Source organism: Bos indicus x Bos taurus, chromosome 2 (genome assembly GCF_003369695.1).
Source record: "Bos indicus x Bos taurus breed Angus x Brahman F1 hybrid chromosome 2, Bos_hybrid_MaternalHap_v2.0, whole genome shotgun sequence".
Lineage (NCBI taxonomy): Eukaryota > Metazoa > Chordata > Mammalia > Artiodactyla > Bovidae > Bos > Bos indicus x Bos taurus.
The window spans coordinates 129,189,035-129,205,838 of NC_040077.1; the positions used below are offsets into that span (position 1 = coordinate 129,189,035).

General features: G+C 40.6%; 1 long non-coding RNA gene across 3 annotated transcripts in view; it reads right to left on the minus strand.

Annotated features, from left to right (window-relative positions):
• Nucleotides 1–11: 11 nt before the first annotated feature.
• LOC113879411 overlaps nt 12–16,804 on the minus strand; it is an 88,744-nt gene continuing 71,951 nt past the window's right edge. The window contains exons 2-7 of one of the 3 annotated variants that reach the window (XR_003507314.1): nt 11,745–11,883; nt 11,351–11,463; nt 9,196–9,428; nt 7,665–7,804; nt 3,115–3,258; nt 12–135 (exon numbers count right to left, since the gene is read on the minus strand). This is a non-coding gene — a long non-coding RNA (uncharacterized LOC113879411). Of the gene's footprint in view, nt 136–3,114; nt 3,259–7,664; nt 7,805–9,195; nt 9,429–11,350; nt 11,464–11,744; nt 16,344–16,804 lie in introns of those variants that run through there. The other 2 variants (XR_003507313.1, XR_003507315.1) reach the window with 2 other exon arrangements.

Below are 16,804 nucleotides of genomic sequence, written 5' to 3' on the forward strand. Positions count from 1 at the left end.
CGTTCTCTTAATCTACGCAGCTTCGCGTCTACAGATGAGGAAATGGAGAGGCAGGAACATTTGTAGTGGAGTCGTGATTCATTCAAATACTAAAGATCTGGTCTGTTCAGAAATAGAGTCGTGGATCTCACTAAACTAGAAGAGAAAAAAATAGAGCTCCAGAGTAAAGTAGAGAAAGGTTTTTAATTTTTGGTGGTTTCGCTCTCCCTTTCCTCCCTGCAGCATACCCCTACCACATGTTCCGTGTAGATTCCCCCCTCACACACACGCATTTAAGTTGTGCTGTTTTTCCCCCTTTTCAAAATATTTCAACATCCTCAGGAGCAGTAATTGGAAGTTTATTCGTAAGTGTAGAAATTGTATCAGAGGCTTCAAAATAATTGTATTTTATTGACCTATGTTTTGTCTTGAAATTTTTCATTTTGAACTGTTATTCAGGGGGAGGGCTGTTAAAGTGTTTTCTCTGCCTGTTTACGATACATTTTAGATCTCTCACATTTTTTTCTCTGGATATTTATCAGGAGGTGGTGTAGAGGTTTGGTAAGTAATGCAGTTTGATTTTGTATGTCTCAAGGGTTTCTCATTAAGTTACATATTTGAGTTTTCTTTATTCTGACCTTTTTTCCCCTGGTGCTTCTATTTGCAATATTGACTGAAAATCCTTACGTAAATGCTAATTTTGATCTTTTTTTTCACTAGCATGTTTTGGAGCCCTCAGACTTGAAGAAGGACATAGGTAAAGAGTATAATATGAAACATTTTCTGACATTAGGGTTATGAAGTCCTTTCCTTTAGTTGCCTACTTGCTGTGTTCAGTCTGAAAATTAAAACAATTTAAGTGGTTTGGTTTTGCCCAATTACGGATATTTCAGTTCTCTTATATTTATAAATGTAACATCAATCCTTCACATTATAAAAAAGGTGGTTTCATATTAGATTAGGAAGTACTTAGAACTTTAAAATATTTCCCCTGTGTAAAATTTTATGCAGTACTTGAGTTACTTAATTGTAAAGTGGATAACAAATATTAATCTAAAACACATTTTAGATTTATCAGAATCAGGCTCTACTGCTGCTGTGTCTGAAATGCTTTCCAACTTCCCCAGAGCCGTCACTGAATATAAACTCCATATTGTGTCTCTCATATATCTGACCCATCCTGCATGTTTTTATAAAGTTCTTTTCTGTGACTGGACGTGTTAGAAGACAAAGCCTAGGAAGTGCCATATTCCTTTGTCTGCTCATGAAGTTGTTTTAAAACATTCTTTAATTTAGAAACATAAATGCCACACTTTTAAAAATTTTAGTGACACCAAAGAATTGAATACATTTTCCTGTCAAACAAATGTTCTTTGAAAACTAAATGTCTGCATTATCTCTTTTTTTACTTGAAGCTACTTGATGTTTGCTTAAACTCCATTTACTTGGAGTAGAACTTTGTAGTGAATGAAAATGACTAGGTTCTTCTGCCAAGTAAGTTGAGAACATGAGTTTCTGCGTGTGGATAATATATATTCTCTCTTTTCCTATTTCGTTTTGATAATCCTATCTCTGAGAACAAGCTCTGATGTCAGTCTTTTAAAAAGATACAGCAAAAAATCTTTTTTTTTTTGGCCATGCCATGCAGCTTCCAGGGTCTCAGTTCCCCAACCAGGGATTGAACCCAGATTATGGCAGTGAAAACCCAGAATCTTAACCACTAGGCTACTAGGGAACTCCCAAGATTACTTTTTTTTTTGTAAGACTTCACCGTCATCTATAAAATAGCACAGTTTAACTGCTTCCTCAGTTTAAAATTCCATAGACTATAACAGTGTCTACATCATAGAGATGATTTCTTCTTATCCAAAAATATGTTTTTCTTTAAATTCCACAGTTTATATCTTTTTTATAGTAACCTAATTTAGCAAGATCAAATTGAGAATTTCACCCAGGGTATCAGGTAGAACCATTAGACTGTTGGAGAATTTACTTGGAAAAAGAAAAACTAGAGGGAAAGAGAAGGTGCTGGTTGATAGCAATCAGAAATAAAGATTGTGAAGCATCTTTGGAATTAGTTTGTTGTATGTAGGAAATTCATCTGGTATATAAAAATAAGTGTGGCTCTTGACATTTGCAAATGTTACTTCACGGTCATTGGCAAAAGTTCACTCAAATCCAGGTTTTCTCTAAGAGAAACATGGAGTCAGAGTCCCCACACTTACGAGTAAAGCATGCATTCACTTTGTCCCTGACAGTCTGCCAGTGACCATGATTTCTGAGGTTCGTTGTTGGAACCAGAGACAAGCAGAAAGGGGAGAGGGTGCTAATCAGATCAGTTGCGGCCTTTTAAATTTGACCCTTTGGGTAATGTACATGGAAAGTAGTATTTACTCTTTGAGTAGTAGTAGCAAAAGTGTCAGAGAGGGCAATGGCACCCCACTCCTGTACTCTTCCCTGGAAAATCCCATGGACAGAGGAGCCTGGAAGGCTGCAGTCCATGGTGTCGCTGAGGGTTGGACATGACTGAGCGACTTCACTTTCACTTTTCACTTTCAGGCATTGGAGAAGGAAATGGCAACCCACTCCAGTGTTCTTGCCTGGAGAATCCCAGGGATGGGGGAGCCTGGTGGGCTGCCGTCTATGGGGTCACACAGAGTCGGACACGACTGAAGTGACTTGGCAGCAACAAAAGTGTTAGTCGCTTAGTTGTGTCCGACTCTGAGACCCCATGGACTGTAACCTGCCAGGCTCCTCTGTCCATGGAATTCTCAAGGCAAGAATACTGGAGTGGGTAGCCGTTCCCTTCTCCAGGGGATCTTCCCAACCCAGGGATCACACCCAGGTCTCCTGCATTGCAGGTGAATTCTTTTCCATCTGAGCTACCAGGGAAGTTCTGCCTTTAGTTTCAACACCGATTTTTTTTTCCCTGAAATTTCCAGGAGCTTAGTTTGATATCTTTTTCAAAGGGTAGAGGATTGGGTGGGCAAAGCCCACAAATGTTGGGAGAAGAGAATTATGCAGGGAAATGTTTTCTTGAAAATAGCTGCAGGAAATGGAGTAGGGTCAGCATCAGGAAGGCAGGAGATACTAAGTAATCTGTGGTCTGATTTGCTTCCAGTGTGGTTTACTCACAGCTAACATGAAATGAGTATTTCATTCCTCAAGTATGCACTTGGGGAAAAATAGGAAGCCAGGCTGGAGACACAGGTTTGCAGCAGATGCTCTGTATCCAGGTCGTAATGGCTTTGATGGCATTCAGTCCAAGAGCAACAGCATCTGCAAAGGAAAAATCTGTAAATATTCCCGAATCTGATCACCTTCACCATCATCAGCCAATGGATTGGATGAGACTTCTTGAAGGGCCCTTTGATGACTTTTGATTATTGGGGAATTTTATATAAAAATTGAAATTCCGTTCAAGAACTCTTTTTCTGGCTTCCTTTTTTTTGTTTGCTGCCCTGGGGTGTAGCTGGAGCACTCTTGGTTGCCTCACAGCTTGTGAGGTCCTGTTCCCGGACCAGGGATCAGACCTGCACCCCCTACACTGGAAGGTGGACTCTTAACTGCTGGGCCACCAGGGAAGTTCCCTGGTGTCTTACTCCCTTGGCATTATTTCACATTTCACAACTAAAGTAATCACACCTTGTTATCTTTTAAAGTGAATTTCCTGAGCTAAGACGACAGGAGTCTGCATTTTGTGGACGCCGTTTGCACTTGACCCTTTGTTCACTGTTTCATCCAGGGTGTCCTGGATGGGGAGAGCGTTCCGCGTCACAGCTGGCGACCAGTGCTAGCCAGGCCTAGTCTGCAGGTTCAGTTTTACCCTTGGCTTTGTCCCTGGCTGGAGAACCAAGTTGGAACTAAGTGAAAGTGTTGGGAAAAGCATGATTCAAAATATAATGAATCAAGGGTATCGTTTTTGAAAGGTTATTGAGCCCACCTCACTTAGGGACACTGGATATTTGGTTTAAATAAAATAAGAATGTTACTTATTTTATGTGTTTGAAATTACTAAAGAACCTTGTAAGCTCTTAAAAGTGTACCTGGATTTGGTGTAGGCCAGAAAAATATGGCTATTATCATTAGGGTATGACTCATGGGATTCTTGATTATTTACACTATTATGGACACATATGTATGTGGGTTCGATAGCCAGTATCCTTAGTATTTACTTCAAATGAGTGATGAAAATACCTGTGAAAACTTGGTGCGGGGACCTCCATTTTTTATGTCCAGTGGTTGCCTTATAACCAGGCATGAAGAGAAACAAAATAATTAACTCTTTATATCTTGAGGTTTATTCTCTTCAGCTGGTCTAATGGAATGGGTATAATGATAATCATTTCTCAGTTTATCCCTACCCTTTCTCTTTTTAAATCTGTCAGTAAAGCTGTGGTTAAGTATGTTATGTTAGAGGATTTAAAATACAAACAGAAGTACTGACTTAAAAGGTAAGATTTACCTTGAAAATTCATAAAGTAAGATGAGTAATCAGCTTCAAGATATTAATACAGACCTTGAAACTTAATAATTGCTGGCTGGTACAAGAACAAAATACGATAATACAAACTAGAATGTCTTCAAGAACAGAAGTCTGCTCTTGCCAGCTCATGGCTCTTAGGTTAACAAATCTAATCCAGGATGCATCTTAACCCTGCAGCAAATAGTATTTTATTTTTGCCTTATTTCCAGATACCAGCTTAACACAAGTGCTCTACACTATTGCCTGGCTTTGAGCAGTGTTCTGCTTTGAAAAGAAAGTTATACGTATATTTTATCTTCCCTTTGAATACTACTTCTTTACTGCAAACTAAGAAGCATTGAACCCAGTATTCACACAGCTTGCTCTGTTCTATAAAATTTCGCGGCTCTCTTCAGATCGTTCTAAATGGTGATTCCTTTTCTTTTTCTTAAACTCAACTTTGCTTTTTCTTCATTAAGTTAAGGGTAGGTAACATGAGTCCCTCTTGCCCTTTGCTATTAGAATCTGGCATCAGGAGCAACTGTTGCTGTTTCTGGTTTTCGTCCAAAACTTCCCTTTTCTGGGATGGAAGTCATATTGATTCCAGGGTGTGTTATTTAGTTGAGCAGTATCAGTAAATTCACTGACTCACCTTCCTGTTCAATGAATACCTAACCATGTTATTTTATATTCGTGTCTGGAATGCCAGTCCTAAAACAGATTGAGGGGAGGAAAGAGGGTACTTAGACCATACTTTGAATAAAAGACATTTTGAGGGTTGTCCCCCCCACCCTTAAAAACAAAAGCCAGCTACTTAGTACCGGATGTTTTCATTGTACTTTTTGAAAAATTGCTTTGGTCATTGTGTTCATTATTCCTGAAATAGTATTCTGTCCTAGTCCCTAAAGATAGTTTTATGTGCTAACTTTTGTTTTACCTTTCTAGCTACTAAAGTAGATAATGGTTATTACACACGGCACGTTTTTAAATGGTCTCCAGTGTGGACTGTTCAGCCAGTGATGGAGTGAGTACATTGAGGAAGAAGGTGTCACTTGGAATCCAGAACCATTCCACAAGGATGACTACCTGATACATGGTCAGAATGCTCAAACTGATGGCATACCGATGGCTTTCTCTTCCAGTCCCCTAAAAAAGTGTTGTCAGCCTGAGTTCCCCTGATCTACCTACTTTCATTTCCATTCCCAAAGTCGTGACCTGATTCTCTCACTTGGCTATCACAGGGAGTTGAGGTGTCAGTATGTGAGTACAACAAACCTATTCAATGATGTATAGGAAGCAAAGAAAAATAGTTTTGTTTGCTGACTACTTGAAGTATAGAATGTTCTGGTTTTCAGTTGATTTTGCAAAGCAGTAAAGACATTTCTTGGTTGTTAATTCCACATGTATTTTTTCCTCCTCTCTTACTAAGTGAATTTCAATGCTAATTTCCTAAGAAAGCAATTGAGTAAGTCTTAACTTAAAGCTTGTACTAACGATAATCATATAAGGTTCACTTCCTACCCCTGCCCCCCACCCCCAACTTTTAAGTGATAACGTAAGTAAAATACCCATTTCAAATTTGTCTGGCAAATTAGAGAATCAGTAGTTTGCCAGTATTTTTCATTACTTTTCTTAGAATTGTTTTTCCTTTACACATTTATAGTGCAAAATAGCTCAGTGGTGCAGACTCATACTAAGCTGATCAACTTGCATTTTGGTCTTCATGGGATTTACACATTTTTTCACTCAACATTTATTAAAGGAACAAACAACATTTTGGGCTATACCAAACATACCTTTAGCTTGACTAAGGGCTGAATTTCATAAAGGAACAAAATATAGAATTCATTTTCACATACTTTAAAGTGTGACTCATCCCTGTTGAACTTGTGAGACTCAAAGCTACGCCCATGTCACTTAATTTTATGTCCTTCCCTGTTTACTGTGTCTGACCTTCAAGATTTCGTGACTGATGCTGAAATGGAAGCCAGCCATGCAGAAATGTGGGGGAAAATGAATCTGAAGAATGCACGGGGAAGTAGGAATTCATTTCTAGCGTTCCCAAACCTGCTTTGTCACGTCAGCTTCACTGCAGTCAGAGGAAAAGAACTGAGTTCATGGAGATTACCAACTAAACCTTACGTCTGTCCTTAATGTTTTTAGGAAATGTGCTGAAAAGGTAAGTGAGATACCTGATTTGAAGGAAGACTGTATTAGGTATTTTTAGATGTGTTAGTAAAAATGGATGGCTTCTTTATTCGGAGCTTCAGGAACCTTGCCCCCGTTTGGTGCGGTTCTCAGTGGTTGTGGAGAAGGTGGAGTTGTTCCAGCCAGCGTGAAGCTTTCCTCTACTTCCTGGCAGTCACGCTGGAACTGGCACTGAAGTGTACAGAATGCCGGTTTTTGTTGCTTTGTCCTCAACTCCTCTCAAAATATTTTCAGTCGAGTTTTAATTTTACCCCTTAAACTATATAGAAAAATCTTTAAAATGCTTCTAAGTTCCTACCAGAACTATATTTGCATTGTATATAGTCAAACAAGAATAAAATAATGGGTTTTATAGGTCTCTGTTAACCTCACCTACATTGATTTTATAGATAATTTTAAAATTACTGAGGTTACATTGTTCCACGTTTATTAAATCTCTGTGTAATAGGCCTTATGCCAGACCCGGAGTAAAACAATGGAATAGCACACAGTTCAAGTACTCAGTAAATTCATCTTTATTGATAAAATAGTTAGAATTTTAGTTTTGGGAATCCGAATCTAATAAAATGAGACTAATTCCATTTCCCAATCAAAAATCATCTGTAGCTTGCAATTTAAATATGACAAATTGTATTTGAAAGATCCAGCGTTTATGTTTGAGAGAGACATTTACTAAATACTTTCTATGTTCCAGGTACTGTTCTAAGCTCTTTACATATTTATTTTTTAATCCTTATAATTGTCCTGTAAAATGGGTGCTATTACTAAAATCCGTTTTAAGTCATTAAGGCAGAAAAGGTAATTACCTTATTCAGCTTTGTACAGCTACGACCTAAAACCAGTATGTGAACCCAGACAGGCTGATTGTGCCTGGACTCTCAATATGGGCATGATATTTATATGCGGTACCTGGCTAGGAGTACCTGCAAGATAGTCCAGATTCTGAATAAAACTTGGGTAGTTTTAAAAGGGAAAGTTTCAGTAGCATAGAAAGACTATAGATGATAGTTACCAAACTTTTCGGAGAGCCAAAAATTCCGTTTTTAACTCTTGGCTCCAGGACAGCCATTTAGCGTGATGACTTCGCCGCTGCCTTCTTCCCCTCCTGCCACTCCGTGCAGTAGTGTGCTTGCGCACACACAGTTTCAAGGGCTGCAGAGGAGAAGCAGAGCTTATCAACAGTTACCTGTTAGGTTCACGACCTATTTTTGCTTACGTCCAGTCCTCTTTTCTTTTGGGAATGTGGACATTTTCCTTTAGCTGCCAGATCATGAGAAAATATGACTGCTGAGATTTTTTGCTAGGATTCTTTTAAAAAATAGATCAGGCTCTGTACATAGTAAAGAAAAACTCATGAGGACTCCAGGTAGGTAATTTACTTCTATTGTATGTATAGTTTCTTTGAAGCCTCTGCACCTCTATCCTGTTTTACATTTCTGTAAATCTGATTTGACCGTTAATAAACTATTTTCTGAAGTGAGTGGGTTTTTTTGGTCTCATTTCCCATTTGGAGGTGTATCTCCTTTGGTCACTTTATGTTATTGAACTGGTGGTTTACTTAAAGTAGGAGTGCCTCCTGTCTACTGAGTATTGTTGCGGGTTTAAAAAGTATGTATGCCAAGGCTTTGCTCTTAGCTCAATAAAGGTGCCACCCAGTACTAAAACTTTGCAGATTTTCAAAGGAAAAACCAGAAGTTATAAAAATCACTGTACATGGTGGTTGATTGTGTATCTCAAGCAATTGTGACAAAAATCTGCCCTGGTGAAATCAAGTTAACTGTCCCATAATAGTTAATGATGAACTGGAGAAACAATTTTGACTATATTTCTTCTAAATCAGTGCTTCTCAAGCTTGAGTGCAGATGAGGATCACCTGGGGATCTTGTTAAGATGCAGACTCTGATTCAGTAGGTCTGGGGTCAGCCTGAGAACCTACAGTCTTGTTTTTTTTTTAATAACATTGAAATACAATTGATATAAAATTATATCCTTAAAAGTGTACGATCCAGTGGGTTGGTTGGTTGGTTTTCAGCGTAACAGTCGTGCAGCTATCACCACTGTCTTTCATTCAGGACATTTTTCGTCATGCCAAGAAAGAAGCCGTATGTCCATTCACAGTTACTCCCATTCATCACCTCCACCCAAGTTCCACCCCGAAATCTCCAGCAGCCACTAATCCACTTTCTGTCTCTATGGACGTGCCTTTTATGGATATTTCATATAAATGGATTCATACATTATGTGCAATTCTATAACTGGCTTCTTAGGATATTTTTAGGATTCATTCATGTTGTAAAATATCAAGTACTTAATTTCTTTTTATGGCCAAATAATATTCCATTGTATGGACATGCCACATTTTGTTTATGTATTCATCAGTTGATGGAACATTTGGGTCGTTTATACCTTATATGCCTTTTGGCTTATGAATAATGCTGTGAACATTTTGTGTGCAAGATTTTGTGGACACATTTTCATCTCAGTTAAGACGTGTCTTCATTTCTGTTAAAATAACTAGGACTGGAATTTCTGGGTCATCATACCTTTTTAAGAAATTAGAGCAACACGGCGACACCTAGCCGTGTAGATCTTCAAGTGCACCATACAGCATTGTTAACTGGGCACAGCGTTGTACAGTCCATCTTGCTCATATGTTAACTTCCACATTTCGAGGGACTTCTGAACTGTTTCTAAAGTGGTGGTACTTTGCGAGTCTGCATTTCTGATAAGCTCCCAGGTGATGATGGGTAAAAGGCTCTAGATTCTGTTTGGACACCTACAAAATAAACAGGACATGAGCTTTAACTTGATTCAACTGGCAGTGTCCAACCAGCAGCAAACAAGGTGTTTTGCTTTCTCAAGGTCATAGTGCCTCATTTAACACTGGTCTTACTGTGCCTGGGCTTTTTCATCTAGTCTTTAAACTCTTCATGTAAGGATGTCTAAAGGAGAAGAGAATATGCATTGTGAGGTGAAAGAGGCAGCTCTAGGTTGAGAATACTTATGTAAATAGAATGCTAATAGCGATCGTTCTGTGGTAGTGTTCTACAAAAGTTCTACAAAAGTTTATGCTGATTAAATTGAACGAACATCAGAATGAGAGGATGTGGACATTTTCTTCCAGTTGAGTTAAACATTTTGATCCTTTGTAGGTGTCTTCAGGGAATGAAGGGTGCATTGGTGGAAGTGTCTAAGTAAATGGTATAATACACCGGTGAACAGTAGGATAGACTAAAAGACAGCAGGCACACAGGAGACTCGGGAGGCTGGGACGCCTAGGCTCGAGTCTTTCATCATGCAGCTGTGACCTAATTGTGGGAAACGTGGGTTCTGAGCTTTGGTTCATAGTTTGGTGGGGAGGACTAGGTGAGCAGAAGGCAAATATGATGTCAGGACATGAGAGAAGTATAGGTTAATGGTCTGTGAGGTTTCCAGTGAATAGCAATTACCTATCTTGGGTGAGGTCAGGTAACAATTTGCCAGTAGGAAGTGGTAAAATATTAGAAAAGATAGGGGATGATACTTGAAGCAAGCCAGAATTTTAGGAGTAGAGGTGTATGAGAAGGGTGTATTCCAAAATGATAGACCAAAAGGCACTAAAATATTGAGGTCATAAATGGTAACATGCTTTAAATGGTAGCACTTAAAGTTATCCTTTATGGAACAGCAACCATGTGTGCTATGAAAAGGAACAAAACTAGACCTTTACTCTCATAATTCGCAATCAAGAGATTTTGTGTGTAGCACAACCGTGATCTATATAAAGAGTGGTGGAGGTATAATGGCCAGTCCAAGAAGGTATAATTTCTCTGGACTGGCTATTGTGGTACCTGAAGTGAAAGGAGTAGGAAATACGAATGTAAAAATAAATTGGGATGTTATTGTTGCCTGTTCTTTTGACAGAAATGGTCTAGAAAACCAAATATGTGGCTAGTACTAGGAGAGAGAGAGACATAGGAAGTCTGGGTTGGGGTCTTCAGTTCTTGTATGACTGTCAGCTACAGTCATAAGTTGACGCCTTTAGGGTACTTGGTCTGGTTGTCGGTTTCTATACTGGAGGACTTCCGACCCCCTCCCAGTTGGAAATCATCAACTCTCCCTCAGGGATTGATTTATGGAGTACTCCTCAAACTTCTTAGGTACTTTCAACCTCTTCTTGGCTGCTCACAACCAAGAGTGTGTTTTCCCCTTTCCAACAGGTAAAGTCGGAGGACAAAATTTTCATGCATAGTTGAGCAGGTTTTCACATGTCTTGGGAACTCTCTGTGGTATTATCTATTGTGGCATAACAAATTACCCCCAAAGCTTAGTAGTTTATTTTGTATTTTTTTAAGAATGTGATTTAAAGTTTATTTTAGAGGATAGCTATAGACATCAATGTTTATCTTGGAATGACATAGTGGCCCAGACTAAGCATGGGATATTGATAAAGTTAATCCTGTACTTAACAATATTTGTACATTTTGTTCTCAGTATATTTTGTGACCATTCTGCAGAACCGAGGCTGAGACTGCACCACATCGATTGCATTCCTAGGGTCCCCTCCAGTATGAGTTCTCACGTGTCAGTGAAGACAGGAATAACTGACAATTTTTCCAGTGCTGATACATTTAGAGATTTTGCATCCAGACAGGGTTTTTGTGTATTTCCTAATGTAAGAGACATCGTTAAAGGCTGTCCCTCATTCTTTATACTCACAAGTTCCTTTGCAGTGTGAGTTCTCAAATTTTTTAAGGCATGTGGAAAAAATGGAAGACTTTCCAATACTGATATCATTCAGAATGAATTCTCTCCAGAATGAATTCTCATATCTGTAAAAGTTGAGAGAACTTTCAGAACTTTCCCATAGTCATTACATTCAGAGTATCTTCATTTGGTCAGTAATGTGAACGCTTGTGCTACAGGGCTTTCCACGTTTCTTATATGAGGGTCAACATGTAGCCATTTAAAACAAACATTAATCTTCATACAGTTAAACTAGGTCAAGAATTCGAGAGTGGCTTAGTGATCTGGTTCAAGTCTCAGAAGATTGGTCACTGGGAACCCTGACTGAGGCTGGAGAATCTGCTTCTGTTGTGGCTCACTCACACACCTGGGAATTAGTGCTGGTGGTTGGCAGGAAAGCTCAGTCCCAGCCAAGTGGACATCTTCGTAGCTCCGCACGCACCCAGGGAATAATGTAGCAAGACTCCATCATTTCCGCAATATGCTGTTGATCACTCCAGTCAGCCCTGTGCAGTGGAAGAGACTACGCAAGAGTAAGCCTACTAGGAGGCGAGACAGAGGGGCCGCCTTGGGAGCCGGCTGCCACAGCTTGGGGTGGATTTGAGCTATTTGTTATCCTATTTTAAGCCAAATGCAGAAAAGCTGGCCCTTGTCAACTTAGAAATGCCTTTTTATGATTCCTGGTACATTTTTAGTTACCTGCAGTGATTTCTCCAAGTGTTTTGACCTATCCAAATAAATTGGTAAGTGTTCAGCATTTTCTAAGATTTGTAGGCTACTTAATTTGTACACTGAGTTCTAATTCATTTTAAGTGTGTTTGAAGTGCTCAATATTTGCTTAACTGAACTGTCAAGAAAGAATTCTCTTCTCCTTTGAGCTTGTTTGATGGGCTACCAGCAGGAATTAGGGACTTGATTTGGAGGGAGGGGAAAGAAGGGTCAGGTGTGACCACTAGGTTTCTAGTTAAGATTATTTGGTAGGTAGCAGTGATTTCCTGAGAGAATTCAGGAGCAGGCCTGGGATCAAAAGGAGAGACTAAGCAGTTTGAAGACAGATGGATGTGTCTTTGGAGAAGCCAGAAACTTGAATTTGGAATATGCCTGCATGTAGTGTGAAGCTCAAGTGAGATCACGTCTGCAGACAAACCTCCAAGAGCACTGGGAAACAGGAGCAGCAATAAGCCCAAGGGAGAGGAGCCTCAAGGAGGGGAATGGTCAACAGCACCAAGCAGAGCAGAGGAAGAGAGAGAGGACCGAGATGTGTCCCCAGAAGTCGGCCGTCCCATGCCAGAGGAACACGGGGATGGTAAGTTGCTAGTGCTTCGAGGATAAGTAGGTGAGAAGACGGCGTGGGGTAGATGACTCTGAGGCTTCTGAAAAGGTAAAGAGGAACACGGGTGACTAGAGGAATGAAGGGAGGAGGCCCTCCCTGCCTTTTGAAGGTTGGAAGGGTCAATTGAAAGCAAGGTTAAAAATGTGAAAGGGGGCCTTCCCTGGTGGTCCAGTGATTAAGAATCCACCTGCTAATACAGGGGACCCGGTTTGATTCCCGGTCCCTGAAGATCCCACATGCCAAGAGGCAGCCAAGCCTGAGCATCACAGCTCCTGAAACCCGCACACCCTAGGGCCTGTGCTCCGCAACGAGAGAAGCCACCACAATGAGAAGCCCGCACTCTGCAGCTGGAGAGTAGTCCCCACTCTGCGACTAGAGAAGACCCTTGTGTGGCCACAGAGACCCAGTGCAGCCAAAAATAAAAAATTTTAAATGTTTTTAAAAGTATGAAAGGGGATGATGACTGAAACCAAGGCCCCAGAGAAGATGGGAGGGAGGGAGTGAAATGGTCATCCCCAATGAAGCAGTGGACCTTGGACAGAAAGTCAATCTCACCTGCCAAGGCTGGAGGCAAGAGCTTTGCAAGCTTGCAAAGTGGAAAGGGAGATGTGAGTCTACGTTATTTAACCTTGTTTGCTTCAAATATTGAATTTTTCAGAAATAGCAGTTTCACATTGCTTTACAAGTCCATGAGGAGTGCCGTGTTGATTGTTGGTATCTGTATCAGGAAGCTTGGTTATAGTTCAGCAGACTAAAATGAATGCCTTCAGCTCTTCCCGAGTGACTAGCTCTGAGGCCCTGGGCGTGCACTTTGACCTCTCTGGACAGAGTCCTCGCCTCTGAAAAGTGTGTGTGCACTCGGGCTCTGATTTGTGTTAGTGTGACTAATCCATCTAAATCACGTTTCCCAGTGAGTGTGCTGCAGGCATTCAGTCTGGCTCACTAATATAACTACTTTTAAGTGTGCTTCATTGATATCTTTAAGTGACTGTAGTTACCGCTTATGCTTTAATATACCATGTATGTGTTGTGTAAGATACACTAATTTCAAGAAACACGAATCTCAGCTCTGCTGTGTGGACTAGGCATATTAACCAGTCTGAGCCTCTGGTGTCTCCTGTGTAAAATAAGGTAGGTTTGTAACTTCCTTATCTAATCTTCCCAACAGGTCTATTATGTATGTAAGGCATCTACTTATCCATGGTGCTAGAAATATTGCAGGGATTCAATAAATGGCAGGTCCAGAATCCTGTATTTGAGATCTTTGTGGCCAGATGTGTTAAGAATTCAGGAATTTTCAGATTTTAGGAAGCTGTTCTGGAACATAAGTAATTAACATTGTATGTTGTCTGACAGCAGTCTATGGACAGCCACCATAGTTAACTTAATATTTCTGCAGGAAACATGAGTAAAAGCTCTAATTAGCCTTGTGTGATCAGGTTTTGCCTCCAGAGGAACACTGTACCAAACTTAAGAGACCTTTGCTTTTCACAAGTCTGTGTTTGGGGGTTGCCAGTAAGGATTATGTACTTGTCAGGCAGCAGGTTTCCTCAGCCCTGCCTTGTGGCCAGCTCCATGCAGCACTCGTGAGTATCGCAGAGAGTAAGCTCTGGTGCTTGTCTTGCCTCTGCACGTTGCCGGTTGGACACACCTACAACCTCTTCGAAGGCTCAGAGCCGAACAAGGAGCACAGCATAACTCTGGACGAGACTGGGCAAGAGGCAAGTCACGAGTCAGCACATCTTAAAGGAGATATCTGGGAGACCTTTCTTGTTTGTCCAGAGATTTAAGAATCCACCTTGCAATGCAGTTCAATCCCTGGTCGGGAAACTAAGATCCCACGTGCCGTTTGGCAACTGAGCCCATGTGCCCCGATGAAGATCTTACGTGCCGCGACTTAAGACCCAGTGCGGCCAAATAAAGATATTTCTGTGATAGCATCAATAAGCGCTCAACCTCATTAGCAGGGAAGTGTCTGCCAAGAGCAAGTAAGGACATGAAGCCGTGAGAACTCTCATTCCGGTGGTGGCAGAGTCCATCAGAACAGCCACTTGATAAATGGTTAGGCTTTACCTAGTAAATCTGAAGATCCATACACATATACAGTGTGATACAGTATTACCACTCCTTAAAGCTGTACCTTAGAGAAACTGAGGTACCCATGCACCAGGCTTCAAGTACAAGAATGTTGTGGAAGAAACACAAGAGACTTGTAGAGTTCTATTTCTTGCTTTGCATGGTGTCTCCATGGGTGTTGGCTTTATAATTACTCACTAATCTCATTTGTTTAATGCACTTGTCTGTTATTGGTGTCATGTTTCACAATCAAAAAGTTAAAAAAAAAAAAAAAGGTATGGGCTTTGGAGCCAGACCTGTATCTAAACTTATTAACTTTAATCTTGAGCAAAATAATTAGCATCCTCACAGTATTGTTCCTGCCCCAACTCCCTCCTGCTATAGCTGCTGCTGTACCCTAAAGGCAGTTGAAACAGGGAAGCAGACGCTCCCTCTCTGCTCAGGGAAGAAGGGAGGAGAGTCATTCTAGGCCTTGGCTGCTAATTCCAGACATGGATGTTACAAAGAAGACATCAGATTTAAGATCCATTAACTCTGAAGTAGGGTGGGCAAAAGACATCTAAATAAAGCAGACTCGGCCTTCCCTGGTGGTCCACTGGTTAAGACTCCCATGTTCTGAATGCAAGGGGCCCAAGTTTGATTGCTGGTCAGGGAACTTGATCCCACATGCTGCAAATATAAGATCGCGCATGCTGCAATGAAGAGCGAAGATCCCATGTGCCAGCCCAATAAGTAAATCATAAACAAGTATCTTTTTAAACAGTGGATTCAAAGGGAGTGATTTCCCCAAACCACACAGTAACTTGATAGCAGAACCCAGGCCTTTTCATGTGAAGTGTTATTCTACCCGTGGCCAGTCTTAATTAGAAAATGAGAATTTTCCAGACCCTCAGAAAGGAATTGTTTAAAGGTGGGGTTTTGCATGGCATGACCAAGGTGACTGCAATCATCTTAAGTATATGAAGATGTATATGGGCTTCCCAGGTGGCGCAGTGGTAAAGAATCTGCCTATCAATGCAGGAGAGCCAGGTTCCAGCTCTGGGTTGGGAAGATCCCCTGGAGTATTAAATGGCACCAGCTCGTGGGGTCGCAGAGTCGGACGCGACTGAGTGAGCACACCACACGGAAGGCAGTTGGATCTCTGGGCTTCTTCCCATTCCCCCACCTTCTGGCCCCCAGCTGTTTTGAGATACAATTGACATATAACATTGTGTAAATGTAAGGTGTGCAGTGTCTTGATTGGATACACTAATACATTGTGAAAAGATGATCACCTCCCATTAGCTAATACCACAATCCATCATATAAATACCATTTTGTGGGCCATTTTATAATTAATGAGCAAATCCTTGTGAGAAATTATATTCAAAACTAACGCTGGAAACAGGAATATAAAGAAATAGAAATACAGGAACACATCATTCTGGTTCAACGTCCTGTGTTCTTTCTCGTATTCCAGAGGTTCTTTTTATACCAAATTCTATATGTAATTTGTTGAGCAATTAGGAATAATGGAAAAAATAAAGAACTAGTAGGCAATCTTGGGCTTCCCTGGTGGCGCAGTGGTAAAGAATCAACCTGCCAATGCAGGAGACACGGGTTCAATCCCTGGGTCAGGAAGATATCCTGGAGAAGGAAATGGCAGACCGCTCCAATATTCTTGCCTGAAAAATCTCATGGGCAGAGGAGTCTGGCAGGCTGCAATCCATGGGATCAAAAGAATTGGAGATGACTTGGTGACTAAACAATCTTTCCCTAAAGAAGAAAACTAGTTGGTAAGAAAGACATTGTTACACTAGTCTCAGCTCTGTCCACTAGGTGGCACTACTTTCACAGGTAATAGGTCTTCGTCTACATCCTTTTATGAGTAGAGCATGTTTATGAAACAGCTCACAGAAAATTTTCTTTAAATATCAAAGACTAAGTTTGGTTTTTACCTTGACAGTCACTGTTTTGAACTCTGTGTATAAAGGAATGAGCATGAGCCTTGAAGTTTTTCCATTGTATATTCCACTAGC